Here is a 16513-nt window from a genome sequence, read left to right on the forward strand (position 1 = left end):
TTCTGGCCTGACTTTAGCCTGTTTCCTTACTCTCACCTCATTCTGGCCTGACTTTAGACTGTTTCCAAACTCTCACCTCATTCTTGCCTGACTTTAGCCTGCTTCCTTAATCTCACCTCATTCTGGCCTGACGTTAGCCTGTTTCCAAACTCTCACCTCATTCTGGCCTGACTTTAGACTGTTCTCACTTACTCACCTCATTCTGCCCTGACTTTAGCCTGTTTCCTTACTCTCACCTCATTCTGGCCTGACTTTAGACTGTTTCCTTACTCTCACCTCATTCTGGCCTGACTTTAAACTGTTTCCTGACTCTCACCTCATTCTGGCCTGACTTTAGCCTGCTTCCTTACTCTCACCTCATTCTGGCCTGACGTTAGCCTGTTTCCAAACTCTCACCTCATTCTGGCCTGACTTTAGCCTGTTTCCTTACTCTCACCTCATTCTGGCCTGACTTTAGACTGTTTCCAAACTCTCACCTCATTCTGGCCTGACTTTAGCCTGCTTCCTTACTCTCGCCTCATTCTGGCCTGACTTTAGCCTGCTTCCAAACTCTCACCTCATTCTTGCCTGAATTTAGCCTGTTTCCTTACTCTCACCTCATTCTGGCCTGACTTTAGCCTGTTTCCTCACTTTGTTCTCAAACTCTCAGTTCATATCCCTTTCATTTCCTCACCTCATTCTGATCTCTCACTCTCACTTCACTCTATTCCTCTAGTCACATTCATCACTCTTGTTCACCCACCCTTACCTCACTCTATTACGGTAGTTTGATTCACCTCACTCTATTACCGTAGTCTTTCTCACAACATTGGTCTCTCACACTCACCTCACCCTATTACTGTAGTCTGTATATTATAATACTATCAGGGCGGGGAACACCAGTAATGGTCTTCTCGCATTGTACCCATGTGGGGAATCGAATCCGGGTCTTCGGCGTGACGAGCGAACGCTTTAACCGCTAGGCTACCCGCCAACACCAAATTCGCAAACTATCTGTTATAAAGACAGCCAATCTTAGATATGAAATCGTTTGCACATGCAACACGTCGCTAACAACAATTACTTTTAAACATAATTATTGATCGTGTTCATATAGTGACGTAAAGAATATCAATAATTGATGACTGTGATGGAGCGTGGCAACCGTTGCTAAGGTTTTCCTTTACGCAATGATATTGACAAATGCCCACTGCGAATAAAGTTTACTGTTATCGTAACCATAACAGATACGGGAAAATGAAAACGATTCTTATTTAGAATTCAAATCCGTATCTTAAAAACACTTAAAACATAGTGTTCCAGTATAACTGCATCTAGTCACCAATAGCAACTGATTGGAAATTCCAGTACACTGGGTTATGCACACACTGAATCCATATGTACCTTAGCTACGTATGATGTTGTCAATCAGATCCACAGGACATCTCTGTTGTAGACCGTCATTGGATAAACGGTGTCTTGGCAAAATCAGTCCTATATCATTTGATTGTTTTTATTTACATGCGATGTTCAAAGGCAGAAAGTTCTGTTACTGTGTGACGTAACATTACGAAATGATAAACCTGATTCAGATTCTGGAATTAAACGTCTGATTCAGCGTCTAGAATGGGATTGCCAAGTCGTCTAGGTCGCCACATATCTGAGTGCGGAGTTGCGTCTCTTAGCGGTGACGGGATTGTATGATCATGAGTTCGAATCGCAGCTTTGAAAGCCCTTGACATATTTGTAAATGCTTGATAATCCTTGAAAAACATACTGCTACAAGACCCGTGAAGGTCCGGGTTAGAATATTGATCTTCAGTAACCCATGATTGTCGTAAGAGGCGACTAACGGGATCGGGTGGTCAGGCTCGCTGACTTGGTTGACACATGTCATCGGTTCCCAAATGTGCAGATCGATGCTCATGCTGTTGATCACTGGATTGTCTGGTCCAGACTCGATTATTTACAGACCGCCACCATATAGCTGGAATATTGCTGAGTGCAGCGTAAAACTAAACTCACTCTCTCACTCACTCCTGGATGTTCGGCACATACCAACTTAAAGATAGAGCGTTCTTCTGTTAAGATGTATGAAAGAATAAGGTGTACAAGGTGTACGTGCACTACAGCTTAAGCTGCCCGTGAGGCGCTAAAATGTTAATTGTCATATGGTCCACCCCATTTCATCCCACCGGGTACCCATTCACTGCTGGGTGAACAGAGGCAATTTTAAACAAAGTCCCCTGCCTAAGGCAACACCATATGTGTTACGTGTGTTTCGTTGTGGGTCAGGATTGACGGTCTCAGGAGTCTAGATGCCAAATATCACCCATAGTATTCGCAACCAACGATCAACTGATCAGTGACCTGTGTTCTTTGCACATAACGATGCTCATGACGTCAGTCACTTGATTCTCTGGGTCCAGGCTAGCTATTCTTGAAACGTTCGTAGCCCTACGAACGTCTTAAGCCCATTCTTAACACATTGGCTACGATCAAATTTAAGAATTCTTAGGGCTACGAACGTTTCGAGAATAAAGGCTCAGATCCACAAAGCGTTCGTAACGTTACGACCGATCGTAACTGTACTTTATCGTAGGCTTATGAATGGTATAGAGCTATGAACGATTTGTGGATAGGGTCCCTTGTCTAGACGCGATAGACTCGGACATTTTCATGTTATATATATATACAACAAAGAATCATGGCCATATGTAATAGGGTTCAGTTTAATGATGACACCGGTTGGGTTACATAAGTCGAGGCTCTTGTGCCAGGTATCAGTTCAAACAGGATAAACGCCTGTACAGAAAGTACTCCTTGATAAACATGCTGTCCGCCAAAGTTTGGAGTTCGTCACTGGTCTGTATAGTACTATACGGTAAGTAATACTTATTTATCTCGCATTTTTATTTTCAGCTGTAAATCGGCGCGTTTTAGGCATGTAGCAAATTATAATAAAATTTAATTTGTTTCATGTAATTAATCGTCCGTAATTTCACACTTGTCACATAGCCGTTTCGGTTAAAATATCCAAGTATAAATACCAGTTATGTTATTTTCATCATGTATTGTAAAACAAGCACTAAAATAATTATTTCTAGCATTTTGTCGATTTGATACAAGCATTATTTAACATGAAATACTAAAACATTGTTTTAATGGTCATGCAAATCGCGTTTTACGGTATTTTGGAAGAGTAATTCTTACAACTTCTCCCAAATGAGATATAATTTAATTATGTTTCTTAGGAATTAATTTAAAATGCATAGTTTGATAACAGACCCTACCAGTTGCCACTCATAAATACGCTTTCGGTAATTTGTAAAGTTTTAGACATATCTCTCATTTGTACATTTGAAAACTGATCTATTGCCACAAAAAATGTTTTCGCATCTCAGCACAAAACACACTATATATATCAGAATATGGTTTGTTTTTTTGTTTAGAAAAGACACAAGTGTTTCGAAAAATGTCGGAGAGAGTGCGTGCGTGCGTGCGTGCGTGCGTGCGTGCGTGCGTGCGTTTGTGCCTATACTTGTTAGTAATGTGTTTTTTACAAGGTATGTTGACACGTTCAATTGATTGTGTTCCGCAGTCGTTGCTGTAAACGGAGAATGTGGCAGCGTGTCAAGCACTAAGATCACCGCATGCATTCTAACTTTTTCAACGGCCAACTCGGGCAATCTGGACACTCGCAAGGCGCGCATTGCTGAGGGCAACACAACCTGCCCCACAGACATCTTCAAGGATAGCTGCACGTGAGTCCTATAATAATCACCGCTGTGCACAGCATCCAATTTATGTCATGGAACACAGATGATAAAAAATATTTTCAAAAGTTGGAACTGCCGAAAATAAATAGTCCCTGTATCCAACGGTTTGGCTGATGCTAAGGCGTACTGACATTATCACGTACAGTTTGACGTACTGATTTTATTAACGGACTGTACTTCGCACAGTTTCACGGACAGCAGGTGAGGTGAAATTGGGTTTAACGTCGCACTTAAGAATATTTTGCGTAAGGTGGTTTTATTGTGCTAGCTCACTGAGATACCATGCCGTAGTAAAGCATGAATACCCCACTCAGACACATTATACTGACTCCGAGCCAACCAGTCCTTGTTGTACCTATTAATGCCGAGCGCCAGTCAGGGACCAACAAGCACCATATATTTTAACGTCTTTTGGTATGACGCGGCCGGGGATCGAACCCGCGACCTTTCGGTTTCCGTGCGGACGCTCTAACCACTACACGGACAGTAAGACGTACTTTCAATATGAAGGACATTGGGTCGCACTAACTTTATCATGGACAGTCAGAGGTACTGACATTATCAAGGACAATTAAACGTACTAACATGGTGAAGGACAGTTCGACATACTGACATTGCTACAGACATTGTGACGTACTCACAGTATCACTGACGATGTGTTTTCAGTTAAGTTAAACGAAGCTTGCGGGTACAATCAAATGCATACAATGAAATCAATGAATAATTTGACGTTGCATGTACAAACTGCGTGAGAAATGTGTCCCACTATTGATTGCCTGTCCACGCTCTGCAGCATGTGTTATGTCAGATTTGTATAGTCGTGTGTAGTGGATAGGAATCAATACGATTGGGGGTAATGGTTAAAATCTACAGAATGGTTCCAACTGTATAAGAAATATACACATTTTCTGCCTGTGTTTTGTCCATGATCTGACGATCTTCTACCCATGTTCAGTCTGTGTTCTATCGATGTTCTACCTACGTTGTGTCTGTTTTCTGTCGATGTTCAACCCCCCCCCACGTTATGTCTGTGTTCTGTCGATGTTCTACACCCCACGTTATGTCTGCGTTCTGTCGATGTTCTACCCCCACGTTATGTCTGTGTTCTGTCGATGTTCTACCCACCATGTTATGTCTGCGTTCCGTCAATGTTCTACCCATGTTCTGCCCGTGTTCTGTCGATGTTCTACCCATGTTCTGTATGTGTTCTGTCAATGTTCTACCCATGTTCTGCCTGTGTTATGTCGATTGTTCTACCCACCATGTTATGTCTGCGTTCTGTCAATGTTCTACACCCACGTTATGTCTGCTTTCTGTTGATGTTCTACCCCCCACGTTATGTCTGCGTTCTGTCGATGTTCTACACCCACGTTATGTCTGCTTTCTGTTGATGTTCTACCCCCCACGTTATGTCTGCGTTCTGTCGATGTTCTACCCCCACGTTATGTCTCTGTTCTGTCGATGTTCTACCCCCCAACGTTATGTCTGTGTTCTGTCGATGTTCTACCTCCCACGTTATGTCTGTGTTCTGTCGATGTTCTACCCATGTTCTGCCCGTGTTCTGTCGATGTTCTACCCATGTTCTGTATGTGTTCAGTCAATGTTCTACCCATGTTCTGCCTGTGTTCTGTCGATGTTCTACCCCCTACGTTATGTCTGCGTTCTGTCGATGTTCTACCCCCACGTTATGTCTGTGTTCTATCGACGTTCTACCCCCACGTTATGTCTGCGTTCTGTCGATGTTCCACCCCACGTTATGTCTGCGTTCTGTCAATGATCTACCCCCCACGTTATGTCTGCGTTCTGTTGATGTTCTACCCCCCACGTTATGTCTGTGTTCTGTCGATGTTCTAACCCCCCACGTTATGTCTGTGTTCTGTCGATGTTCTACCCATGTTCTGCCCGTGTTCTGTCAATGATCTACCCCCCACGTTATGTCTGTGTTCTGACGATGTTCTACCCACGTTTTGACGATGTCTACCCACGTCTGCCTGTGTTCTGTCGATGGTTCTACCACCCCCCAACCCCCCACGTTATGTCTGTGTTCTGACAACGTTCTACCCACGTTTTGAAGATGTCTACCCACGTCTGCCTGTGTTCTGTCGATTGTTCTATCCCCACGTCATGTCTGTGTTCTGTCGATGTTCTATCCAATTTATGCTTGTGTTCCTACCATGTTCTACCCACGTTATGTCTGTGTTCTGTCGATGTTCTACCCACGTTCTGCCTGTGTTCCATCGATGTTCTACCCTCGTTCTGCCTGTGTTCCATCGATGTTCTACCCATGTTCTGCCTGTATTCTGTCGTTCTTCTACCCATGTTCCGCCTGTGTTCTGTCTATGTTCTACCCACGTTTTAACGATGTCAACCTACGTTATGCCTGTGTTCTGTCGATGTTCTACCCACGTTCTGCCTGTGTCCTATGTAGATCCTACAGCGCAATGAAGAGCTGTGTCAGCATTGGCGGCTTTCCTGAAGGCTGCGATACCAAGTTTACCGATGAACTCAGTACGTACGAATCTTTTATATGGGAAACTGTAGGGGTCGTGAAATCGTTGACATTTTAGCATTTGTTTCCAAAGGTTAAGATTTCACAAGAACGAACTAATTTGAAAATGTCCGTGATGGTATTTCTCAGTCTGCCCTTTCGATACCAACGGTTTGGATTTTACTGCCATACAAATATCGCCATTTCAAGTGTTCAGCATAGCCTTATGATGTGCAACATCTGTACATATGAAAATACTTTGGACCCGTTCATAAGAAAATGGAGTGTGTTATTGTCTCCCTTAGATATACTTCCTATGCATCTCAGCATCGCATAGTGCGACCGTCTGGAGGAACACACAATTAGCTATCCGTGAAAATCCGGGTTAGAATTGGTCATCACGCTTGTCGTAAGAGGCGCCTAACGGATGGTGGAACGGATGGTCAGGCTCGCTGACCACGTTGATGCATGTCATCGTAACCCAGTTATGTTGATAGATGCTTGTGAAGTCAGTCACTGGACCGTCTGGTCCAGACTCGACTACTTACACAACGCCGTCATATAGGTGGAACAGTGGAGAGTGCGGCATTAACCAATATACATTCATACAAACTCCAGCACCTTGGACATGTATCAAAATGACGCCATAGCATATGTGGATTGTCCTATATGTTCCTGGATGTTCGGGACCCGTGAAGGTCCAGGCTAGAATATTGATCTTCAGTAACCCATGCTTGTCGTAAGAGGCGACTAACGGGATCGGGTGGTCAGGCCCTCTGGCTTGGTTGACACATGTCATCGGTTCCCAGTTGCGTAGATCGATGCTCATGCTGATGATCACCGGATTGTCCGGTCCAGACTCGATTATTTACAGACCGCCGTCATATAGCTGGAACATTTCTGAGTGCAGCGTAAAACAAAACTCACTCTCTCTCTCACTCACTCCTGGATGTTCGGCACATACCAACTTAAAGATAGAGCGTTCTTCTGTTAAGATGTATGAAAGACTCGAATCATTTATAGAGGAAAGCAAACGCCCGTAGTGGACGTGGCAGTGGGGTAGCCTAGTGGTTAAAGCGTTCGCTCGTCACGCCGAAGACCCGGGTTTGATTCCCTACATGTGTGAAAACCCATTACTTGTGTACCCCACTGGAATACAGCTAAAAGCGGCGTAAAATCATACTCACGCACACCCTCACTCACTTACCGCAGTGGACGTAAAGCGGACTTTCAATATGTAACGGTTAACTACATCCGTATAGTTAGACCATAATGCCCAAGTAAAATTTTACTGTAGAACATGTATTCTTAATGTGTGTTTTTTTACTGCAGAGGCCAAGAGCATTGAGTGTACCTACGCCGAACTTACGGCTCTCTGTGGTATGTTTGTCTTCAGATCAATACCTCTCATATCAAATATATTTTGACTTACGATAATATTCCTTCGCTCTTTTCTAAATATACAATCAAATACCGTTGTGTGGACGTTTCTTGTATCTGACGTTGCCTGTTTCTTGTGTCCATTGTCTTGTTGCTAACAACGACATAAAACCATACTCACTCATTGTAATTGTGAACAGACCGCCTCCGTGGTGTAGTGGTTAGAGCGTCCGCCCGGAGAGTGGAAGGTCGCGGGTTCGATCCCCGACCGCGTCATACCAAAAGACGTTAAAATATGGTACTTGTTGGTCCCTGCCTGGCGCTCGGCATTATTGGGTACAACCAGGACTGGTCGGCTCGGAGTCAGTATACTGTGTCTGAGTGGGGTATTCATGCTTCACTGCGGCATGGTATCTCAGTGAGCTAGCACTATAAAACCAGCTTAAGTCTGGGCTAGTACAAGCAGTCGCACATACACATACACACGCATGCACGTCGTCATATGAGCGAATTTCATGTTATATATATATACAACAAAGAATCATGGCCATATGTAATAGGGTTCAGTTTAATGATGACACCGGTTGGGTTACATAAGTCGAGGCTCTTGTGCCAGGTATCAGTTCAAACAGGATAAACGCCTGTACAGAAAGTACTCCTTGATAAACATGCTGTCCGCCAAAGTTTGGAGTTCGTCACTGGTCTGTATAGTACTATACGGTAAGTAATACTTATTTATCTCGCATTTTTATTTTCAGCTGTAAATCGGCGCGTTTTAGGCATGTAGCAAATTATAATAAAATTTAATTTGTTTCATGTAATTAATCGTCCGTAATTTCACACTTGTCACATAGCCGTTTCGGTTAAAATATCCAAGTATAAATACCAGTTATGTTATTTTCATCATGTATTGTAAAAACAAGCACTAAAATAATTATTTCTAGCATTTTGTCGATTTGATACAAGCATTATTTAACATGAAATACTAAAACATTGTTTTAATGGTCATGCAAATCGCGTTTTACGGTATTTTGGAAGAGTAATTCTTACAACTTCTCCCAAATGAGATATAATTTAATTATGTTTCTTAGGAATTAATTTAAAATGCATAGTTTGATAACAGACCCTACCAGTTGCCACTCATAAATACGCTTTCGGTAATTTGTAAAGTTTTAGACATATCTCTCATTTGTACATTTGAAAACTGATCTATTGCCACAAAAAATGTTTTCGCATCTCAGCACAAAACACACTATATATATCAGAATATGGTTTGTTTTTTTGTTTAGAAAAGACACAAGTGTTTCGAAAAATGTCGGAGAGAGTGCGTGCGTGCGTGCGTGCGTGCGTGCGTGCGTGCGTGTGTTTGTGCCTATACTTGTTAGTAATGTGTTTTTTACAAGGTATGTTGACACGTTCAATTGATTGTGTTCCGCAGTCGTTGCTGTAAACGGAGAATGTGGCAGCGTGTCAAGCACTAAGATCACCGCATGCATTCTAACTTTTTCAACGGCCAACTCGGGCAATCTGGACACTCGCAAGGCGCGCATTGCTGAGGGCAACACAACCTGCCCCACAGACATCTTCAAGGATAGCTGCACGTGAGTCCTATAATAATCACCGCTGTGCACAGCATCCAATTTATGTCATGGAACACAGATGATAAAAAATATTTTCAAAAGTTGGAACTGCCGAAAATAAATAGTCCCTGTATCCAACGGTTTGGCTGATGCTAAGGCGTACTGACATTATCACGTACAGTTTGACGTACTGATTTTATTAACGGACTGTACTTCGCACAGTTTCACGGACAGCAGGTGAGGTGAAATTGGGTTTAACGTCGCACTTAAGAATATTTTGCGTAAGGTGGTTTTATTGTGCTAGCTCACTGAGATACCATGCCGTAGTAAAGCATGAATACCCCACTCAGACACATTATACTGACTCCGAGCCAACCAGTCCTTGTTGTACCTATTAATGCCGAGCGCCAGTCAGGGACCAACAAGCACCATATTTTAACGTCTTTTGGTATGACGCGGCCGGGGATCGAACCCGCGACCTTTCGGTTTCCGTGCGGACGCTCTAACCACTACACGGACAGTAAGACGTACTTTCAATATGAAGGACATTGGGTCGCACTAACTTTATCATGGACAGTCAGAGGTACTGACATTATCAAGGACAATTAAACGTACTAACATGGTGAAGGACAGTTCGACATACTGACATTGCTACAGACATTGTGACGTACTCACAGTATCACTGACGATGTGTTTTCAGTTAAGTTAAACGAAGCTTGCGGGTACAATCAAATGCATACAATGAAATCAATGAATAATTTGACGTTGCATGTACAAACTGCGTGAGAAATGTGTCCCACTATTGATTGCCTGTCCACGCTCTGCAGCATGTGTTATGTCAGATTTGTATAGTCGTGTGTAGTGGATAGGAATCAATACGATTGGGGGTAATGGTTAAAATCTACAGAATGGTTCCAACTGTATAAGAAATATACACATTTTCTGCCTGTGTTTTGTCCATGATCTGACGATCTTCTACCCATGTTCAGTCTGTGTTCTATCGATGTTCTACCTACGTTGTGTCTGTTTTCTGTCGATGTTCAACCCCCCCCCACGTTATGTCTGTGTTCTGTCGATGTTCTACACCCCACGTTATGTCTGCGTTCTGTCGATGTTCTACCCCCACGTTATGTCTGTGTTCTGTCGATGTTCTACCCACCATGTTATGTCTGCGTTCCGTCAATGTTCTACCCATGTTCTGCCCGTGTTCTGTCGATGTTCTACCCATGTTCTGTATGTGTTCTGTCAATGTTCTACCCATGTTCTGCCTGTGTTATGTCGATTGTTCTACCCACCATGTTATGTCTGCGTTCTGTCAATGTTCTACACCCACGTTATGTCTGCTTTCTGTTGATGTTCTACCCCCCACGTTATGTCTGCGTTCTGTCGATGTTCTACACCCACGTTATGTCTGCTTTCTGTTGATGTTCTACCCCCCACGTTATGTCTGCGTTCTGTCGATGTTCTACCCCCACGTTATGTCTCTGTTCTGTCGATGTTCTACCCCCCAACGTTATGTCTGTGTTCTGTCGATGTTCTACCTCCCACGTTATGTCTGTGTTCTGTCGATGTTCTACCCATGTTCTGCCCGTGTTCTGTCGATGTTCTACCCATGTTCTGTATGTGTTCAGTCAATGTTCTACCCATGTTCTGCCTGTGTTCTGTCGATGTTCTACCCCCTACGTTATGTCTGCGTTCTGTCGATGTTCTACCCCCACGTTATGTCTGTGTTCTATCGACGTTCTACCCCCACGTTATGTCTGCGTTCTGTCGATGTTCCACCCCCACGTTATGTCTGCGTTCTGTCAATGATCTACCCCCCACGTTATGTCTGCGTTCTGTTGATGTTCTACCCCCCACGTTATGTCTGTGTTCTGTCGATGTTCTAACCCCCCACGTTATGTCTGTGTTCTGTCGATGTTCTACCCATGTTCTGCCCGTGTTCTGTCAATGATCTACCCCCCACGTTATGTCTGTGTTCTGACGATGTTCTACCCACGTTTTGACGATGTCTACCCACGTCTGCCTGTGTTCTGTCGATGGTTCTACCACCCCCAACCCCCACGTTATGTCTGTGTTCTGACAACGTTCTACCCACGTTTTGAAGATGTCTACCCACGTCTGCCTGTGTTCTGTCGATTGTTCTATCCCCACGTCATGTCTGTGTTCTGTCGATGTTCTATCCAATTTATGCTTGTGTTCCTACCATGTTCTACCCACGTTATGTCTGTGTTCTGTCGATGTTCTACCCACGTTCTGCCTGTGTTCCATCGATGTTCTACCCTCGTTCTGCCTGTGTTCCATCGATGTTCTACCCATGTTCTGCCTGTATTCTGTCGTTCTTCTACCCATGTTCCGCCTGTGTTCTGTCTATGTTCTACCCACGTTTTAACGATGTCAACCTACGTTATGCCTGTGTTCTGTCGATGTTCTACCCACGTTCTGCCTGTGTCCTATGTAGATCCTACAGCGCAATGAAGAGCTGTGTCAGCATTGGCGGCTTTCCTGAAGGCTGCGATACCAAGTTTACCGATGAACTCAGTACGTACGAATCTTTTATATGGGAAACTGTAGGGGTCGTGAAATCGTTGACATTTTAGCATTTGTTTCCAAAGGTTAAGATTTCACAAGAACGAACTAATTTGAAAATGTCCGTGATGGTATTTCTCAGTCTGCCCTTTCGATACCAACGGTTTGGATTTTACTGCCATACAAATATCGCCATTTCAAGTGTTCAGCATAGCCTTATGATGTGCAACATCTGTACATATGAAAATACTTTGGACCCGTTCATAAGAAAATGGAGTGTGTTATTGTCTCCCTTAGATATACTTCCTATGCATCTCAGCATCGCATAGTGCGACCGTCTGGAGGAACACACAATTAGCTATCCGTGAAAATCCGGGTTAGAATTGGTCATCACGCTTGTCGTAAGAGGCGCCTAACGGATGGTGGAACGGATGGTCAGGCTCGCTGACCACGTTGATGCATGTCATCGTAACCCAGTTATGTTGATAGATGCTTGTGAAGTCAGTCACTGGACCGTCTGGTCCAGACTCGACTACTTACACAACGCCGTCATATAGGTGGAACAGTGGAGAGTGCGGCATTAACCAATATACATTCATACAAACTCCAGCACCTTGGACATGTATCAAAATGACGCCATAGCATATGTGGATTGTCCTATATGTTCCTGGATGTTCGGGACCCGTGAAGGTCCAGGCTAGAATATTGATCTTCAGTAACCCATGCTTGTCGTAAGAGGCGACTAACGGGATCGGGTGGTCAGGCCCTCTGGCTTGGTTGACACATGTCATCGGTTCCCAGTTGCGTAGATCGATGCTCATGCTGATGATCACCGGATTGTCCGGTCCAGACTCGATTATTTACAGACCGCCGTCATATAGCTGGAACATTTCTGAGTGCAGCGTAAAACAAAACTCACTCTCTCTCTCACTCACTCCTGGATGTTCGGCACATACCAACTTAAAGATAGAGCGTTCTTCTGTTAAGATGTATGAAAGACTCGAATCATTTATAGAGGAAAGCAAACGCCCGTAGTGGACGTGGCAGTGGGGTAGCCTAGTGGTTAAAGCGTTCGCTCGTCACGCCGAAGACCCGGCTTTGATTCCCTACATGTGTGAAAACTCATTACTTGTGTACCCCACTGGAATACAGCTAAAAGCGTAAAATCATACTCACGCACACCCTCACTCACTTACCGCAGTGGACGTAAAGCGGACTTTCAATATGTAACGGTTAACTACATCCGTATAGTTAGACCATAATGCCCAAGTAAAATTTTACTGTAGAACATGTATTCTTAATGTGTGTTTTTTTACTGCAGAGGCCAAGAGCATTGAGTGTACCTACGCCGAACTTACGGCTCTCTGTGGTATGTTTGTCTTCAGATCAATACCTCTCATATCAAAATATTTTTGACTTACGATAATATTCCTTCGCTCTTTTCTAAATATACAATCAAATACCGTTGTGTGGACGTTTCTTGTATCTGACGTTGCCTGTTTCTTGTGTCCATTGTCTTGTTGCTAACAACGACATAAAACCATACTCACTCATTGTAATTGTGAACAGACCGCCTCCGTGGTGTAGTGGTTAGAGCGTCCGCCCGGAGAGTGGAAGGTCGCGGGTTCGATCCCCGACCGCGTCATACCAAAAGACGTTAAAATATGGTACTTGTTGGTCCCTGCCTGGCGCTCGGCATTATTGGGTACAACCAGGACTGGTCGGCTCGGAGTCAGTATACTGTGTCTGAGTGGGGTATTCATGCTTCACTGCGGCATGGTATCTCAGTGAGCTAGCACTATAAAACCAGCTTAAGTCTGGGCTAGTACAAGCAGTCGCACATACACATACACACGCATGCACGTCGTCATATGAGCGAAATATTCTCAAGTACGACGTTAAACCCAATTTCACCTCACCTCACCTGTAATTGTGAACAAGGTATTCTTAATCGATTCTCGTGCATGTATATGTTACTGACGCTTCTCTCTATAACTGACATGTCTCTTTCCTTTCAAAGGTGCCCCGGCTCTGATGACCACGGTCACCCTCTTCGTCACCTTCTTTGTCACCATCTTTAACGTGTAATTATACTCTAAAACAGGTACGGGATTGGTTTTCTTGTTTTTTTAATTTACCAATTGATAATAATATTTAAACAGGTTCTGTGTTTGTTTTCTTATTACCACTTTAATGTTAGAAGTAATGAACTGGCTTAATTGAATGAAAACGATATTACATAAGTCAGATGTACGTGACTGTTGCTAACAGCGGCGTAAAACTAAACTCACTCACACTCACGCTGAGGTAGTGTGAACGTGCTCGTATCTGCAACGTTGCCACCACCACCGGTCAACGTTACGCGTATATAGCTGGTACGTAGGTGTTACCGTACGTATTGTGGGTGACTTGAGGCTTTGATGTGGCATTGAACACTGTTTCGTTTATATTCGGCTTCTCAGCTAGAAGCCTTCTGTGTTACAAATCGTAATACCGCGAAAAGTGCAATACGTTTCAGAAACAACGAAGCGTCATAAATTCCGTCAAGTTACTATACTGTGTCACCACGTCGAAGAAGTTGTAACGCCCCACTCAGCAATATTGCAGCTATATGTAGCGGTCTGTAAATAATCGAGTCAATCAGACAATCCATTGATCGATATCATGAGCATCGATCCACGCAGCTGGGATAAGGTGATATGTGCCAGGCGTTCGTCGTGAGGAGCGATCACTTTAACTACTGGGCTTTATTATAAAGGAAGAAGCGGTGGGGTAGTCTAGTGGTTAAAGTGTTCGCTCGTCACCCCGAAGACCCATTGCCATTGCAAGCATGTCTCTTCTCACAGCCTGCCTCATTGCCGCCATCTTCAGATTTTAAACATACACCAACAAGTTATTTAAGCAGGTAAATTTACTTTTTTGTGTTATTTGGGGGCGGTGGGGTAGCCTAGTGGTTAAATGCTCATCACGCCGAAGACCTGGGTTCGATTCCCCACATGGGTACAATGTGTGGAGCCAATGTCTGGTGTCCCCTGCCATGATATTGCTGGAATATTGCTTAAAGCGGCGTAAAACTAAACTCCGAATCCTCCATGCGACACGTATATTTTAATGTAGTCAAAGTGTATCCATGTAGGTTGGAGTGTCGTTTCAATCAAATTTCCATCTAAACGCATATATTGTCAGTGCTAGTAACCAGTCTCGTCACGAATAACACGTATAACCCCCACCCCCACCCCACCCCCCAACCGCTGGCTGCCAAATCGGGGGACGAGTACTGTAGCGTTTGTAAGTACTCTGTGTCTTGGGTTTGATTCTTGCAGATTTGGTTTTGTTGCAGAGATGCACGCTTATCAACACTACACAGCCGAATGCAGGGCACATATCACCTGAGGCTTGAAGGTCGCCTGCTGTTTGCACACGGGACATGGAAACATGGATGCAACAGGACAGAGGACACTTGGACACAGTCAAACTGGAATCAGAGAGGACACAGAACATACAGAAGCTGACAGGTTACAGAACATAGGACATAACGAAACGGGACATACAGAGCAGGAGACGGTTCAGGACAGGACATACAGAGGACATGGTACAGGACAATGGAATAGCGAAACAGGACATACCGAGCAGGAGACGGTTCAGGACAGGACATACAGAGGACATGGTACGGGACAGAGGACATCGTACAAGCAAGATGACATACAGAGGGCAGAGGACATGGTACAGGGCAGAGGACATACAGAGGACAGGTGTAGGGCAGAGGACATGGTACAGGGCAGATGACATACAGAAGACAGGTGTAGGGCAGAGGACATGGTACAGGGCAGATGACATACAGAGGACAGGTGAAGGGCAGAGGACATGGTACAGGGAAGATGACATACAGAGGACAGGTGAAGGACCGAGGACATGATACAGGACCGAGGACATACAGACCCGTACATGGTAAAGGACAGAGGACTGGTACAGGACGGAGGACATACAGAGGACAGGTGAAGGGCAGAGGACGTACAAGAACAGCCATACATGACATTAAGAGTAGTACATGGTACAGGGCAGAGGGCAGGTACAGGACAGAGGACATACAGAGCGAATATGGTGTTGTCCAAAGGGCATACAGAGAAGTAGGGGACATTGCGCAATACACAGCACATACACAAGCGGACAGGGTAGACGACACAGACATACAAAAACGCAGTCTGTGTACAGGACATACAGATGATGTCTTGGAGCAATACACAGGACTGACAGAGGCTGACACGTTACAGGACATACAAAAGTTTCCATTGAGCAGGACACGGAACACACAGTGGCCTTGTAGAGGACAGAGGACATACACATGGAACGAGAAACAGGGGCCATTAGAGACTAGACTCGGGGCTGCATCATTTTATTCAGTTGCATAAATATGGATATTCCTGGTTTCGAAAGATTTTGTCCATATTTACTCCGTATCTTTTAAGTCCGCATTATTGTACTATCAAACTGTTCTCAACACGCATTTGTTGGCATTCGCACAAACGTGTCGTGAGGACGTTCTAGAAGCCATTGACTTATGACCAGCCGTCGACCACCATGATGTCATGTGATAATCTATCAGTTAGGTGTTCACAAATATATATACTTAACACACGGATGCATTTGAATATTCTTTGGTATCATTCGAGACCCATATACAACGATCTGGACAGATACTGGATTGAAACACTTACATTTGTCAATGAACGCGACAGTTAAACTTGGAATCGAAGATCAATTATGCTTTCGACATTTTG

The 16513-nt window shown here is 44.1% G+C and overlaps 1 long non-coding RNA gene across 1 annotated transcript; it reads left to right on the forward strand.

Annotated features, from left to right (window-relative positions):
• Positions 1–13060: 13060 nt before the first annotated feature.
• On the forward strand, positions 13061–16285 carry LOC124291152. The gene is made up of 3 exons (XR_006902152.1): positions 13061–13104; positions 13756–13839; positions 15076–16285. It is a non-coding gene; the product is annotated as an uncharacterized LOC124291152 (long non-coding RNA).
• Positions 16286–16513: the final 228 nt, after the last annotated feature.

Source organism: Haliotis rubra, unplaced genomic scaffold (genome assembly GCF_003918875.1).
Source record: "Haliotis rubra isolate DU_JTF1 unplaced genomic scaffold, ASM391887v1 Scf483, whole genome shotgun sequence".
NCBI lineage: Eukaryota > Metazoa > Mollusca > Gastropoda > Lepetellida > Haliotidae > Haliotis > Haliotis rubra.